This window comes from Psammomys obesus, unplaced genomic scaffold (assembly GCF_907164565.1).
Source record: "Psammomys obesus unplaced genomic scaffold, mPsaObe1.curated_primary_1811, whole genome shotgun sequence".
NCBI classification, from domain to species: Eukaryota; Metazoa; Chordata; class Mammalia; order Rodentia; family Muridae; genus Psammomys; species Psammomys obesus.
Genome location: NW_026585687.1, coordinates 1,693,382 through 1,709,302, shown reverse-complemented (window position 1 = coordinate 1,709,302; position 15,921 = coordinate 1,693,382). Strand labels below are relative to the sequence as shown.

The following is a 15,921-nucleotide window of genomic DNA, read 5'->3' as shown; positions in this document are numbered from 1 at the left end:
AGCTTTACTTTCACACAATTATCTGACAAAGGCAGATTAGAGAAGGAAGAATTTATCTTAGCCCATAGTTTGAGAGGTTACAGTCCATCATTTTGGGGAAAGTATATGGTGGTAGTATAAGGCAGCTAATTATATTGAATTGACAATAAAGAACTGGAGACACAAATACTGGACCGCAACTGACTTATTTTTCACTTTTTATTCAGTCAAAGACTCAGAACACAAGATTTAGGGTAGATTTTCTTTCTTCAGTTAAAACTTTCTGGAAATAGCCTCACAGACGACTACAACCAAAAGAGTGTGTCCTAAGTGATTCCAAATCCAATCACGTTGACAAAGATTAATAATATAATTCACATCTATAAACATATGTATTTTGTTCTTTTGGAATTGTGTACCATCTCCTAATACACAGGAACTAGAAAGTGCTTTGGAACTTGAAAATGCTAAGATTTGCGCTATTGGTATAGCTTGGTGATTGAATACTTACTAGCCTAGTATATGTATAGTGCAAAGAGAGAGAGAATGATCTAGTTAATGCCAACTAAACTGAAGCTCCATTTTGGATAATGGCTGGTAAATTTATGAGATAATCACTCAAGAACTGTGGGGGTTGGAAAGATTGCTCATGCAGAGGCACCAGGTTCAATACCCATCACCCACTTGGTGGCTCCCAACCACCAGTAACTGCAGTTCCTGGATAAGCAATATTTCTTTCTGGCCTCCTTAGGCACACAACATGTGCGGTGAACAAACGCACACATAGAATAAATACATCTTTTTATAAATTTTAAAGAGTTGGTAACATAAGCAGCCCTATGAAAAGTTTATATAAATTGATGAGCAGTAGATGCCTAGTGGATAATTAGGAGAAATTAGTATGCTTTGGATATAAGCCTAACTTTTGAAGTTGAAATTAATGGAAAAGAAACGATGCTTTTTCAAAATATAATACCACATGTCACCAGAATCGTACACTGATATCAGAGAAATTCCTAGGGGTTAATTAGCTAAACCCTGAAACCAACTGATAAAAAAATTGAAATGCTAGGGTTAGATAAATTATGGCAATAACATGTGAGTAATGCTTAAATTTTCATTAAATGTTCTAAAAACCCTGGGCAAAAACTATCGGACTCTTTCCTCATTCTCACTACTCTTTCAAATAACTGCCACAGAAGATCTGGCCCTGTTGGAGTTCACAAAGCAGTGTAGGTAAAGTAAGGCAATGTATATACAACATCAGGATCAACACCTCATTGTTAAGTGCTCCACTCAAAAGGAGATATACCAAAAGTTTGGCCATGAGTCCCAGCATCTGCTTCAACGTGCTGTTGGGTGTATCCTTTCTGAGGACCCTCTATAGTAGGCTACCATTCTGTTTCCTCTCTTCCACCACTTCTGGTGTCTATCTTGTTTGCCATTCTGAGTGAGATTTAAGCATGCTCCCTAGGGTCCTTCCTTAGTCCTTCTTTAGGTCTGTAGATGACTATCTTGTATTATATGGCTAATATCCGCTTATAAGTGAGTGTATACTATGTCTATCTTTCTGTTTCTGGGTTACCTCACGCAGGATGATCTCTTCTAGTTCCATCCGTTTGCCTGAAAATTTCATGATTTCCTTGTTTTTAATAGTTGAGTAGTATTCCATTGTGTAGATTACCACAGAAGAGGAGTGTGGGGATACGGGGACATGGAGGGGACAGGAGCCTCACAAGGAGACCAACAAAGCTAAAGGATCTGAGCCCAGGGAATCCTGCAGACTGATGCACCAACAAAGGACCATGCACAGGGAGAGGAAATAGAACCCTTGCTCAGATGTGGCCAATTGGTAACTCAGTCTCCATGTGGATCTCTGAGTGAGGGGAACAGGGGCTGCCTCTATCATGAACTTGGTTGTCTGCTCTCTGATCACTCACCCCTGCTGATGCAGCCTTGCCAGGCCACAGAGGAAGAGGATCCAGGCAGCCCTGATGAGACTTAACAAGCTATGGGCAGATGGCAATAGTGGAGAACTCCTGCTTTCAGTGGATTAGGGGAAGGGGATGGGGGAAGAGGGAGGGAGAGTGGGACCAAGGGGAGTTGAGGGAGGGGGCTTCAATTGGGATATATAATGAATAAATTGTAAAAAATAATAAAATTAAAAAAGGAAGTGTCACTGCCTAGCTGACAGATTTCCCCGTTATCATAATATGAGGATTTCTCTCCTGAGCCAAAGTGGAGATTTTAATAAGGACTCTCAATTGCTAGATCGACAACTGCTGTTCCTATTTGAATCACAGTGCATAATTGCAAGGTACTCCTCTCCCCCAATTTTACTTCACTACCAACACAAATGCTTTTAGTCATCAACTGGTATGAAAGATGTTACAGAAAATAATCTCTTTTTAAGCTAAAGGGTCTCTAACAATAGCTTTTAAGGAAGAAGAATAAAAGGTATGTTACATAATTGCCACAGTAATAGTCTTGGCATTTGTGTGTCTGAGAATGTGCAGGAAAGCCGCTTTACTTTCTCACTTTGCTGTTCATCTTGCTGCATTCACAAGTCTATCACATCCATTTTGAAGCACCCAAGAATGTATGCACAAGTCTCCCCCGCCCCCCTCCCCCAGCCTCGACACACATACACATTTCCCACTACCTCCTAAGAGCAAAACAAAAAGAAGCATACTGTCCAAAGATGTTGCTAACAACAACTTCTTAATGCTACTTCCAACATGTAATTTTAGCTTCCATAATTTTTATCAAGGTGTTTATGAGGCATTATTTTAGGGAAAGTGCTTAAGTAGTCATTCTCATTTCAGAAGCTGTTCCCATAATGGGCTATTCACATTACAACACAGGGATGAAATGCAGAAGAACTGCACGCTTAGAGGAGTTTTTTCTTTAGCATTTGGCCACATTCTGGTAGTCTTGAAAAACTCTGCATCTGGTGAAAGGAAAGAAGAAAAGACAATTGAAAGTCTCTGGACTTTCATGTTGTAATGCTAACACCAGTAGCTTCTGCTGCCCACAAATAATCACTTCCAGATAAGCGAAGGGCTCCACTGTGTCTGTTTTCTGAAGGAAAATAAAAAGGATGCTTTCCCATTTCAGCTCAATGTCAGTGAGTAATGACAGCTCAGGGTTATAGTTCACAAGCTATTTGATTACTCTAGTGATTTGAAACCTCACTGGAGCAATATATTTAAAAAAGATTCGGTGCCCCTGTGGTTTGCAAGGATGAGTATTCTAGGCACAAAATTAATTATATAAAAAAAAAGTATGCCAGCCAGGTGTGGTGACTTGTGTCTGCAATTACAACACTTGAGAGGGTGAGGAGGAAAATTGCCAGCCTTGGCTACATAGTGAGTTTCAGGACAGTTTGAGTTACAATATGAGAACTTGTCTCAAGGAATATCCAAAGATAAGCGGACACATGAGAGAAATTATTTTAATCCAAACAAACTAGACAAGCGCGTATTTGAAATCAAAGCTCAGGAACAGTGTCTGCGCAGAGGGATGCACAAACCCGAATATCATGAGCTTTCTCTGTATTTCAAGAAAAGTCACTTCAAAGCACTGGGAAAGATGAAGTTATTTTCTGCCAGGAATGTTGGAGCAGTTTTCCTCCTTTCAGTGATAGACTGAAGAACCAGATGGCCTAAAGGCACTGTTTTCTCCGGGTTCTTCAGAATGACATGAGGGTGGGATGCTAAATTTTTGAACTCTACAATTCAGATAATGATTCAGTCTTCGGTAAAGGATAGACACTGAATTTTTATTACATCTTTACATTCTTATTACACACACGTGTATGCATGCGTGTGTGTGTGTGTGTGTGTGTGTGTGTGTGTGTGTGTGTGTGTGTGTTTACACGTGTGCCACATAGGGAATGTGGATATTAGGAGACAGCTTCTAGGAGATGGTTTGCCACCACTCGGGTCCCAGGGATCCAATTCAAGACTTTAAGCTTAAATACTGCTTTTATCCACTTAACCATGTCAACCACCCTGCACAGTGAAATTTGAGATTTGCTGTTCTAAGGAAAGGGGCTCTGGATTGGGAGTGAGGAAACCCAGATTCTGATTCCATTAGTCCCATATCCTCAGTGGGTAACCCTGGTTGAATCATTTACCTTCTCTGGACCTCCATTATAACAAAATGAGAAGGCAGAACTAAATGTTTGCTATAGTCTCCTCCAACTCTCTAAGATTGTTACAAAATCCATAGAATTGTCCCTATTTTTCTATCTACTGAATAACTGTGACTTTGTTATTTAGCCTCAGGATTCCTCCTTTTCTGTCAATCAGAAAAATCCACACCTTATAAATCCTTGGATAGAGGAATGATATGCAGCTGTTTCCAGTTTCACAATTAAGCCAAGTATTAGTGTGTAATAGAACTTGGACTGCTATTCTAAATATTTTTAGGTTTTAAGCCTGGGTTATCTTGCTGGGAGTTTATTCCCCCCCACCAAACTATGGTAAAGTATGATTTAAAGGGTATTTGTTGTTGAAAATGAAATGGTGTTGGGTTATATAGTGTTTATTATTATTAGCCCTATAATTAATTCTGATAGTATTATTTAACACACTATCACAATGAGACACAGACACCTGTTAGATTTTATAATTGCCTTATTTACCTTGGGCTAGGCAGATATTTACATCTATGCTATCTCCATAACCTCCCCATCCATCTCTCAGCCCCCATCAAATGCCATCCCGCTCAAATATCTTATCTCAACTCCATATCATTGTAACTCAAAGACTTTAACTGGAAATCAAGCAAAGGGAAAAGAAAGTTCTAAGTTTTGGGCCAGTTGTGCTAATTTAGGCTGTGACAAGCAAAGTCCATTTTATTCGTTTTTGGAATTTCGATGTTGCTAAAGTATATAGGCGGACCCTTCCTAGAAAGAGATGACAAGCATCTTGCAGCCAGAGAACCTTGAATTCCACCCACAACCAATCTATTTTCTATTGGGAAGAGTGCCCTTTTTATTGTCGTAACTTAGTATTCCATCCCTTGGCTTTCTCCCCGCTTTGCCCTTGAACTTTCTTGGAAAAGGCATGGAGAAGTGCCATCACCATTAAACAGAGACCCACACTGTAACCAGCTCCATGACTACAACAACCAAAACAAAGCCAAAAGGGATCCGAACACCCTCTACTGTGGTGTTGTTTGTTTGTTTGTTTGTTTTGTTTTGTTTTTAGGTGCAACTCTAGCCTAGCTCCAGTCTAGAGGTCTGTCTGTCTCCCTGTTTTGCCTCTCCAACCAGCCGTATCTCTGCAGCCATTGCCATTATTGTTGCTCTGTGAATGTTGAACCAGTGGGCAGCAGAAAGGAGCACCACTTGTGTCTCCCAGGAGATAGACCTTAGCAGCAGCCAGGACTGTTAAGTTTGTTCCCTTTGTTTTTCCTATGCTTGCGGTAAGCTGTCTTTTGTTTGTGGGTGGGTTTAAGAGTCCCCCTTAAAGAGACAGTAGATGACAGTTTTTGATCCAGGAATTTTTAAGTTTTATATTTGTTGTGGCTATTTTTATCCTATCTCCTTTTTAATATGGAATGGGTGGTTATGCCTTTATAGCCAAACTTTATATAAACTTCCTTTTACCTTTAGAATTTAAGTAGACCATACAAATCTTGTACCTGGGTTTTTACATTTGCTGTGGCTATCTTTGCCTTCTCCCCATTTTTTTTTAATATGGGATAGATGGTTTTGCCTTTTAAACATATGAATTGTAGTCTTGGGTTTTTAGGACTTAACTGGATGCCGTATAATTTGCCGCCTGTAGCCCCCCCCCCCAATCAGGCGTGACAGATATTTGTCCCTTGTGAAAATGTCTCGTGTTCAACAGGATAAGAGGGCTGCATTTTTTATCTCATTTGAAATAAAAGATATGATATATTCTTTGGGATATTGTAGGAGTCATTTGTAGGAGTTTAGTTTTTAGTCTTTCATGTAACCAAACAGGTTTAATCTCATTAAAGTGCATGGTGACAATAGAAGCATAAAATTATCATATTCTAATTTCTTTAAAACCAAAGATTCCATACTCCCATTCCATTCTAAATTAACATGAATGAACAACACTCTTTCTTTCTAAGATAATAATGGATTTTTTTCCTATATGATACCCATAAAACCAAAGAAACAAAATCATGCTAGCAAAGAATAACATGTTAAAGAGATTATTATTATTACTGTAAAGTCTTGGTGATAATGTACATAAAAATTTAAGTAATGTAAATAAAGAATGTATATAAAAATTTTATTATGTTTTCTTTCATTCTATATATATGTTTCATCCCAACCACAGTTTCCCTTACTTCCTCTTCTTCCTCCTTCAACCTCCTGCCTCCCTTCCTCTCCTCCCAAAAACCTCAATCTCCTTCTACTCTAGACCCACTCCTCTTCCTTTTTCCTTAAAAAAAAAGAGAGGAGGGGAGAGCAGACTTCCTAGGGATGTATCAACCAAACACTGCCATAACAAACTGTAAGAAGGATGGGTCCAGAATCAAGGCTGAGGGAGGCAAACCAGTAGGAGGAAAAGGGTCCCAAGCACAGGTAAACATGTCAGAGATATCCCCCACTTCCACTGTTAGAGTCCCATAAGAACACTAAGCTACACAACCATAACATATGTACAGAGGACCTAGCTCAGACCTTCCTCTTCCTCTTCTGTAGGGGTCCCTTGATTCCTCCTAGTGTTTGACTGTGGGACTCTGCATCTACTCCCATCAGTTGCTAGAGGATGGATCTCTGATGACAAATGAGCTAGGCACTGATCTATGATTATAGCAGAATATCATTAGGAATTAATTAGTTCATTTGCTGGATCTCTGAGCTGCTTCTAGTTCCTGGCCACCCCCATTCAGGTGTGGGGTCCCTCTCATGGTGTAGACCTCAGGTTGTATCAGTCATTGGATAGCCAGTCCCACAAAGTCTGTACCACCTTTATCCCAGCATATCTTGCAGGCAAGACAATTTATAGGGTGAAGGTCTTGAGACTTGGTTTATGGCACAGCCCCACTGCTATGAGCCTTGCTGGTTCTAGAGAATGGCTAGTTCAGGCTCCCTATTCCCCTTTACTAGGAGTCCTAGCTAGGACCACTCTCATAGATTCCAGGGGGTTTCCACTACACTAGGTTTCTACATTGCCCCACAAATGCTTCCCAACTCCAGCTGGCTCTCCCAGTACTCTCTTCTTCCATTTCCTCCCACACCGAACCACCGGCAAGCCTGGGACCCTCCTGTCCCCAGCCCCCACCCACTCTTACTCTACCAGCAAAATCCATTCTATTTCCTCTTCCTGAGGAGATTCATGCATCCCCCCTCCCTTGAGCTCTCCTTGTTATTTGGCTTCTCTAGGTCTGTGGATTGTAGCATGTTTATCCTTTAATTTAGAGCTAATGTCCACTTATAAGTGTGTACATACCTATTTGTCTTTGTGGGTCTGGGTTACCTTACTCAGGATGCTTTTTTAGTTTCATGTATTCGCCTGCAAATTTCATGAGGTTGTTTTTTGTCTTGTTTTTGTTTTTGTTTTCTGTTTTTAACTACTGAGTAATATGTCATTGTGTAAATGTACCACATTTTCTTTATCCATTTTTTTGGGGGGAGGGGAGCATCTAGGTTGTTTCCAATTTCTTGCAATTATGAATAAAGCAGCTGTGAACATATTTGAGCAAGTGTCCTTCAGGTAGGATTGGGCATCCTTTGGGTATATGGAGAAGAGTTGTGTAGTTGGATCTTTAGGTAGATTGGTTCCCAACATTCTGAGGAAACTCCGTATTGATTTTCATGGTGAATTTACAAAGTTCCACTCCCACCAGCAATGGAGTAGTGTTCCTCTTTCTCTACATCTTCACCATCATGTGCTAGTAAATTTGATTTGCTTTTCCCTGGTGGCTAAGGATTTTGGACATTTCTTTAAGTGATTTTTGGCCATTTGAGATTTCTGTATTAGGAATTCTGTTCAGGTCTGTACCCCATTTTTAAAATTGAATTATTTAGTTAATTGATGTCTAGTTTCCTGAGTTCTTTATATATTTAGGATATTAACCCTCTGTCAGATGTACAGTTGGTGAAGATCTTTTCTATTTTTGTTTTATTGGTGTCCTTTGCCTTACAGAAGCTTTTCAGATTCATGAGGTCACATTTATTAATTGCAATCTTAGTGCCTACACTATTGGTGTTCTGTTCAGGAAGCTGTCTCCTGTGCTAATGTGTTCAATGCTATTTCACACTTTCTCTTCTTTCAGGTTTAGTGTATCTGGTTTTGTGGTAAGGTCTTTGATCCACTTGCACTTGAATTTTGTACAGTGTGATAGATACGGATCTGTTTGCATTCTTCTACATGCAGATATCTAATTAGACTAGCACCATTAAAATGCTTTCTTCTATTGTATAATTCTAGCTTATATATGAAAAAAAATCAAGTGTCCATAGGTGTGTGGATTTATGTCTGGACCTCCTATTCGATTCCGTTGATCCACTTGTCTGTTTTTATGCCAATACCTTGTGGTTCTTTATTACTACAGCCATGTAGTAGAGCTTGAAATAAGAGATTTCAGAGATGTTGATACATCCACAAGTTCTTTTATTATACAGGGTTGTTTTAGCTATTCTGGGTTGTTTTTTTTTTTTGTATTTAATGTGAAATTGGGTATTTTTCTTTCAGGGTCTGTAAAGAACTGTGTTGGTATTTGGATGGGAATTGCATTGTATCTATAGATTGCTTTTGGTAAGATGACCATTTTTACTATTTAACCCTACAGATCCATGAGCATGGGAGTTCTTTCCATCTTCTGATATCTTCTTCAGTTTCTTTCTTCAAAGAATTGAAGTTTTATCATACAGGTCTTTCACTTGCTTGGTTAGAGTTGCCTCTAGATATTTGATATTATTATTGGCTATTGTGAAGGATGTGGTTTCCCTGATTTCTTTCTCAGCCTGTTTGTAGGATTACTACTGATTTCTTTTTTGGAATTAATCTTGTATCCAGCCAGTTCACTACAGTTGTTTATCAGCTGTAGGAGTACCCTGGCAGAAATTTTGGGGTCATTTATGCATATTACCATATCATCTGCAAATAATGATATTTTGACTTCTTCCTTTCAAATTTATATCTTCTTGATCTCTTTAGGTGTCTAATTGCTCCAGCTAGAACTTTAAATACGACATTGAACAGATATGGAGAAAGTGGACAGCCTTGTCTTGTTCCTGACTTTAGCGGAATATCTTTGTGTCTCTTTCTCTCCAATTAATTTGATGTTGGCTATTGGCTTGCTGTAAATTGTCTTTATTATGTTTAGATATGCCCCTTGTATCCCTGATCTCTTCAGGACTTTTATATGAAGGTGTATTGAATTTTTTCAAAGGCCTTTTCAGCTCTTAATGAAATAATCTTGTGTGTGTGTGTGTGTTTCATTCTTTTTTCATATGTTGAACCATACATGCATCTTTGGAATGAAGCCTACCTGATCATGGTGGATGGCCTTTTTGGTATGTTCTTTGATTTGGTTTGAGAGTATTTTATTGAGTATTTTTTTTAATCAATGTTCATGAAGAAAATAATCTGCAATTTTCTTTGTTGAATCTTTGTGTGGTTTGGGTATCAGGGTGACTGTGGCCTCATAAAATGAGCTTGGCAGTGTTCCTTCTCTTTCTATTTTGTGGAATAATTTGAAGATCATTGTTATTAGCTCTTCTTTGAAAGTCTGGTTAGAATTATGCTCTAAAACCATTTGGCCCTGGGCTTTCTTTGGTTGGGAGACTTTTAATGGCTGTTTTTATTTCCTTGAGGGTTATAGGCTATATTTAAGTTGTTTATCTGGGGGTTGAAGAGATGTATCAGTGGTTAAGAGCACTGGCTGCTCTTCCGGAGGACCTGAGTTCAATTCCCAGCAGCCACATGGCAGCTCACTACTATTTGTAACTCCAGTTACAAAGCATCTGGAACCCTTGCACAGACATACAGACAGAACACTAATGTTCATACAAATAAATCTTAAATTGTTTATCTGTTCGTTATTTAACTTGGCAAGTGGTTTCTATTGAGCAAATTATCCATTTATTTTATGTTTTCCAATATTGTGGAGTACAGGTTTTTTAAGTAAAACATTCTTTGGATTTCCTCCATGTCTGTTTTTATGTCCCCCCTTTTCATCCCTGATTTGGTTACCTTGGATATTCTCTCTGTGTCTTCTAGTTAGCTCAGATGAGTATTTGTCTATCTTGTTGATTTTCTCAAAGAACCAACTTTTAGTTTCGTTGATTCTTTGTATTGTTCTCTTTTATTGATTTCAACCATGAGTTTGATTATTTCCTATCATCTACTCCTCTTAGGTGAGCTTGCTTTTCTTTCTTTTAGAGCTTTTAGTTATGCTAAGTTGATAGTATTCAATCTTTCCAATTTCTTTATGTAGTCCTTTAGTGGTACAAAAATTCTTCACGGTGTCCCTTTTTAAGTATGTTGTATATTCGTTTTCACTGAATTCTAGAAAGTCTTTAATTTCATTCTTTATTTCTGTCTTGACACATTTTTCATTCAGTACAGAATTGTTCAGTTTGATGAGTTTGTAGACTTTATGTTGTTGAAATCCAGCTTTAATCCATAGTGGTCTGATAGAATGAAAGGGGTTATTTTAATTTTCTTGTATCTGCTGAAACTTGCTTTGTGACTGAGTATGGGTTAACTATGGAGAATATTCCATGAGGTGCCAAGAAGAAAGTGTATTCTTTTGTGTTTGGGTAAAATGTTCTGTAGATATGTTAGGTCCATTTTGCTCTGAACTTCTATGAGCTCCATTATTTGTTTCGTTTTTGTCTGGATGATTTGTCCATTGATGAGACTAGGCTATTGAAGTTTCCCACTATTGATATGTGAAGGTCAATGTGTGATTTAAGCTTTCGTAGTTTTTTTTCCTTATATTTGGGATATAGATGTTAAAAAATAAAATATCAATGTGCAATGGTTGCAAATAGCATCCTCCTTAGTAGTGTATGCAGCCTGTTGAATGTGCAGATTGCCAAAGAGACCTTGGAGACGGTTTAAAAAAAAACTGAAATATCTTGAAAATTATGTTATGAAATTATAAAGAAATATATAATGAAAAAACCCTGAAATATCAACTTGGTTGATTTTTACTTTGATGTGTATGAAGTGTCCTTTCTACCTCTCGACTAATTTTAGTTTGAAGTCTATTTTGTTAGATATTAGAATGGCTATACCAGCTTGTTTCTTAGGTCCATTTACTTGGAAAATCTTTTTCCAATCCTTTACTCAGAGATAATGTCTATCTTTGATGTTGCAGTGTATTTCTTGTATATAGCAGAAGGATGGATCCTGATTTCACATGCATTCTGTTATTCTGTGTCTTTTTATTGGGGAATTGAGTTCATTGACATTGAGCAGTATCAATGACCAGTGCTTGTTAATTCTCGTTATTTTGATGTTACTGATGTGTGTGTATTTTCATTCTTTTGGTTTCACTGGTGTGAGATTACTTATTGCCTATATTTTTATGGATGCAGTTACCCTCATTGAGTTGGAGTTTCTTTTCTAGTACCTTTTGTAGGGTTGAATTTCCATGACAAATTTAAACAATATCTGTCTACAAATTCAACCCTTTTGAATGTCATGGAATATCTTTTTTTTTTTGTTTCATCTATGGTGATTGCAAACATTTTGGTGGATATAGTAGTCTAGGTTGGCATCTGTGGTCTCTCAGAGGCTGCAGCACAATCGTCCAAGCCCTTCTGGCTTTTAGAGCCTCCACTGAGAAGTCAGGTGTAATTCTAATAGGACTGCTTTATCTGTTACTGGGCCTTTTTCCCTTGCAGCTTTTAATATTCTTTATTAGTTTTTAGTGTTTTGATTATTAGGTAGCATGGGGCTTTCTTTTCTGGTCCAATCTATTTGTTGTTCTCTGTAAGCTTCTTGTGTGTTTAGAAGCATATCTTTCTTTAGATTAAGACATTTTTCTTCTTTGACTTCATTAAAAAGATTTTCTGGGCCTTTGAGCTAGAACTCTCTTTCTATTTCTATTATTCAGAGATTTGGTCTTTTCTTAGTGTCCCAGATTTCCTGGATGTTTTTGTCAGAATTTTTTTAAATTTAACACTTTCTTTGACCACTGTATTTATTTCTTTTAACATATCTTCAGTGCCTTAGTTTCTCTCTTCTATCTCTTGTATTCTATTGGTGATGCTTGAGTCTGTAATTCCTGTTTACTTACCTAGATGTTTTAGTTCTAGAATTCCCTTAGTTTGTGGGTTTTTTTTAACTTTTAAAAAATGTCTCGAATGGTTTTATTAATTTCCTTAAACTGTTTGGTTTTTTTTTTTCTTGCCTTTCTTTAAGCTGTTTATTCAATTTCTTTAAGGGATGTATTCATTTCCTCTTTAAGCACCTCTACCATCTTCATAAAGTTGGTTTTAAGGTGGTTTTCCTGTGCTTCAGCTGTTTGAAATATTCAGGGCTTGTTGTAGTAGGATAGCTGGACTCTGGTGGTGGCATATTGCCCTGGCTGTTGTTGATTTTGTTCTTACACTGTCATCTAGGCATCTGGGTTTGGGGTAATTATATGTCTAGGTGCTGACTTCTGAGTTTGACATCATTCGATGGGTACTTAGTTCCTTAGTCTCTGTTTCCTCTCTGGTATTCTGACTGGAATTTTCTGTGGTTGAGTAGAGGATCTCTGCTGGAGTTGGAGGCTGGACATCTGATGGCTGGGTGGCATCTATTCCGGCTGGGGATTCTGTGAAGTAGTTGATGCATGCCATATAGTGGTAAGGAGGGGAGGGAGGGTGGATCAGGTACTGAGATACTGGGAGTGGTTCACCAGCAAGCAGTCTACCTTGGGTGCTAGGTGCTACTGTGGCCTCTGGTGGAGCAGGTGTAGGCCAGATGAGGATAAGAAGGGCTCTTGAATAGACTGTCAAAGCAGATGCTGAGCCTGATGGCCAACTGATGGGCAGAGTGAATGGAATTTTATGTAAGAAGTGGGAAATAGTAAGAGCTGGAGGGGACAGGAACTCCACAAAGAGAGCAACAGAACAAGATAATTTGAACACAGGGAACTTCCCAGAAAATCATACTCCAACCAAGGACTATTCGTGGAGATGACCTGGAACCCCTGCACAGGTGTAGCCCATGGCAGTTCAGTGTCCAAGTGGTTTACATAGTAATGGGAAGAGGGACTGCCTCTGACATAATCTGATTGGCCTGCTCGTTGATCACTTCCCCCTGAGGGGGGAGCAGCCTTACCAGGCCACAGTAGAGGACAATGCAGCCACTTTTGATGAGAACTGATAGACTAAGATCAGAAAGAAGAGGAGAACTTCCCCTATCAGTGGACTTGGGGAGTGACATGCATGCAGAAAGGGGAGGGAGGGTGGGATCGGGAGGGGAGGAGGGAGGGGCTTATGGGGGGATACAAAATGAATAAAGTGTAATTAATAAAAAAAAGTTTAAAAAAAAAGAAGGGCTCTTGAGGGTAGTAGCTTGAGCAGGTGCTGGTGGAGTTTTTATAATCCACAGGCAAGGGGCTTACATGGAAATCTGGGTGCCAGCATGGCCTCTGGTGGAAGAGGCATGGACTGGAATAGGGTGACAAGGATAGGAAAGATCTTTGAGGTTAGGTTGGGCATGTACTGGGCAGGGTGGGGGCTTGTATCTGGGATCCTTGTGTTATTGTAGCCTGAGGCAGGGAGTTTCAGCCAGGGGTGTAAAATGAGATAGAGCTATGAAGAGAAGACAGGCTATTGAGGAGGGGGAGCTGTTTGAGATAGCCTGGGCCCTGGGCATGTGCTGGGGGAATGTCGGTGGTCCTCAGGTGGGGCCTTTTCTGGGATTCTGATTGCCAGTGTGGCCTCTGGTGGAATAAGGGGCTTCCACATGAGGTGTGGAACTGGATATGGTGACAAGGTAGGGAAGAGCTGTTGAGGGTAGGTTGGATGAACACTGAGGGAGTGTTGGTGGCCCACAGGCAGGAGCTTGGCTAGGAACCTGGGTGCTGGAGTGGAGTTTGGTGGAGGAGCAAAATGTGTAAATGTTATTAATAGCAATTTGACAATAGCTGTGGAGCCCAATTTGAATGGATACATCTGCAAAACAGCTCTTATACCTAAGGCTCAGGGAACATTGCAGACAAAGGGGCAGAAAGGTTGTAAGAGCCAGAAGATCAGGGAATTTTATGTGTGATTATGTATGCTAGTAGTATCAAAAGCTATATGCATAGTGTCTCATGAACATGACTCTAAAAATGAGCTGAGCAATGACAACAAAAATTACCATGCCAAAGTGGACAGGAGAAAGCCCAGAAGGGCTCAACCCTACACAGAGAGCTACAGGTAACTAAAAAGCTAAGAGTGTGGGAAATAGTCTCCTCTAGAGAACACAGCATTTGGTATAACAAATGGTCAGTGCTGAAAATATATATTCAGGTGATGACATTATACATACAGAGCAGTTATACACAGGAATAAACAATATGTGTTTGTGTGTACACATATGTGTGTGTGTGTGTGTGTGTGTGTGTGTGTGTGTGTGTGAGAGAGAGAGAGAGAGAGCTGAACAATGACAATTGACATGCCAAAGTGGACAGGGGAATTCCCAGAAGGCCTCAACCCTGAACACACACATACAAACACACACACACACACACACACACACACACACACACACACACACACACGCATATAACAACAATGAATGAAAAAGAGGCCATGAATTTGAAAGAGAACAAGGAAGGGTATATGGGATGGCTTGGAGGAAGAAAAGGAGGAAGGAAAGGGGAGATGGAAATGTGAAAATGTTATAATATCAAACATTAAAAAACAATCAGAAAAAAAAGGCATAATTTTTATCCTGGCAGTTTCAATACAGCAAATTGGTTCTACAGAGTTTGGTTTGGTTTGTTTTTTGAAACAGGGTTTTTCTGTGTATTTGTAGTTATCCCCAATCTGTAGACCAGGATGGCCTTGAACTTAGAGATCTGCCTCTCAAGAACTGGTATTAAAGATGTGTGTCAACACCACCCTATTGATTCTACAGATGTTCTTTATACATGTACTGATAACATGTATATAAAATATTCATGGGACCAGTATTTGTATTAACAATAGAAAGTAAAATTAAATTTTATAATGAAGACAATCTGGTTCAATAGCTTATACAATTCTTGCTACAATAAAATCACATGCAACTTTTCTTATTCTTTAAGAATGTTATAATGCTCAGGGACAAGGCAAGGCTGCCCACTCTCTCCATATCTCTTCAACATAGTTCTTGAAGTCCTTGCTAGAGCAATAAGACAACTAAAGGAGATCAAGGGAATACAAATTGGAAAGAAAGAAGTCAAAGTATCACTATTTGCAGATGATAAGATAGTATACCTGAGTGACCCCAAAATTTCTACCAGGGAACTCCTACAACTGATAAACATCTTCAGTAAAGTGGCTGAATACAAAATTAACTCAAAAAAATCAGTAGCCCTCCTGTATACAAAAGACAAAAGGGCTGAGAAAGAAATTAGAGAAACAACACCCTTCACAATAGCCACAAAGGACATAAAGTACCTTGGTGTGAACCTAACCAAGCAAGTCAAAGACTTGTATGAAAAAAAAATTCAAGTCTCTGGAGAAAGAATTAGAAGAAGATATCAGAAGATCTCCCATGCTCATGGCTTGGCAGGATTAACATAGTAAAAATGGCCATCTTACCAAAAGCAATCTACAGATTTAATGCAATTCCCATCAAATTGCCAACACAATTCTTTACAGACCTGGAAAGAAAAATTCTCAACTTCGTATGGAATAACAAGAAACTGAGAATTGCTAGAACAATCCTCTACAATAAAAGATCTTCTGGAGGTATCTCCATCCCTGATCTCAAGCTGTACTATAGAGCAACAATACTAAAAACTGCATGG

At 39.0% G+C, this 15,921-nt stretch overlaps 1 protein-coding gene and 1 pseudogene across 2 annotated transcripts in view; both read left to right on the top strand.

Annotated features, from left to right (window-relative positions):
- The window catches only part of Zdhhc15 (zinc finger DHHC-type palmitoyltransferase 15), a 139,032-nt gene that overhangs the window by 41,821 nt on the left and 81,290 nt on the right, over positions 1 to 15,921 (top strand). The window lies entirely within an intron of this gene.
- On the top strand, positions 10,881 to 11,039 carry LOC129665943 (small nucleolar RNA SNORA70; annotated as a pseudogene).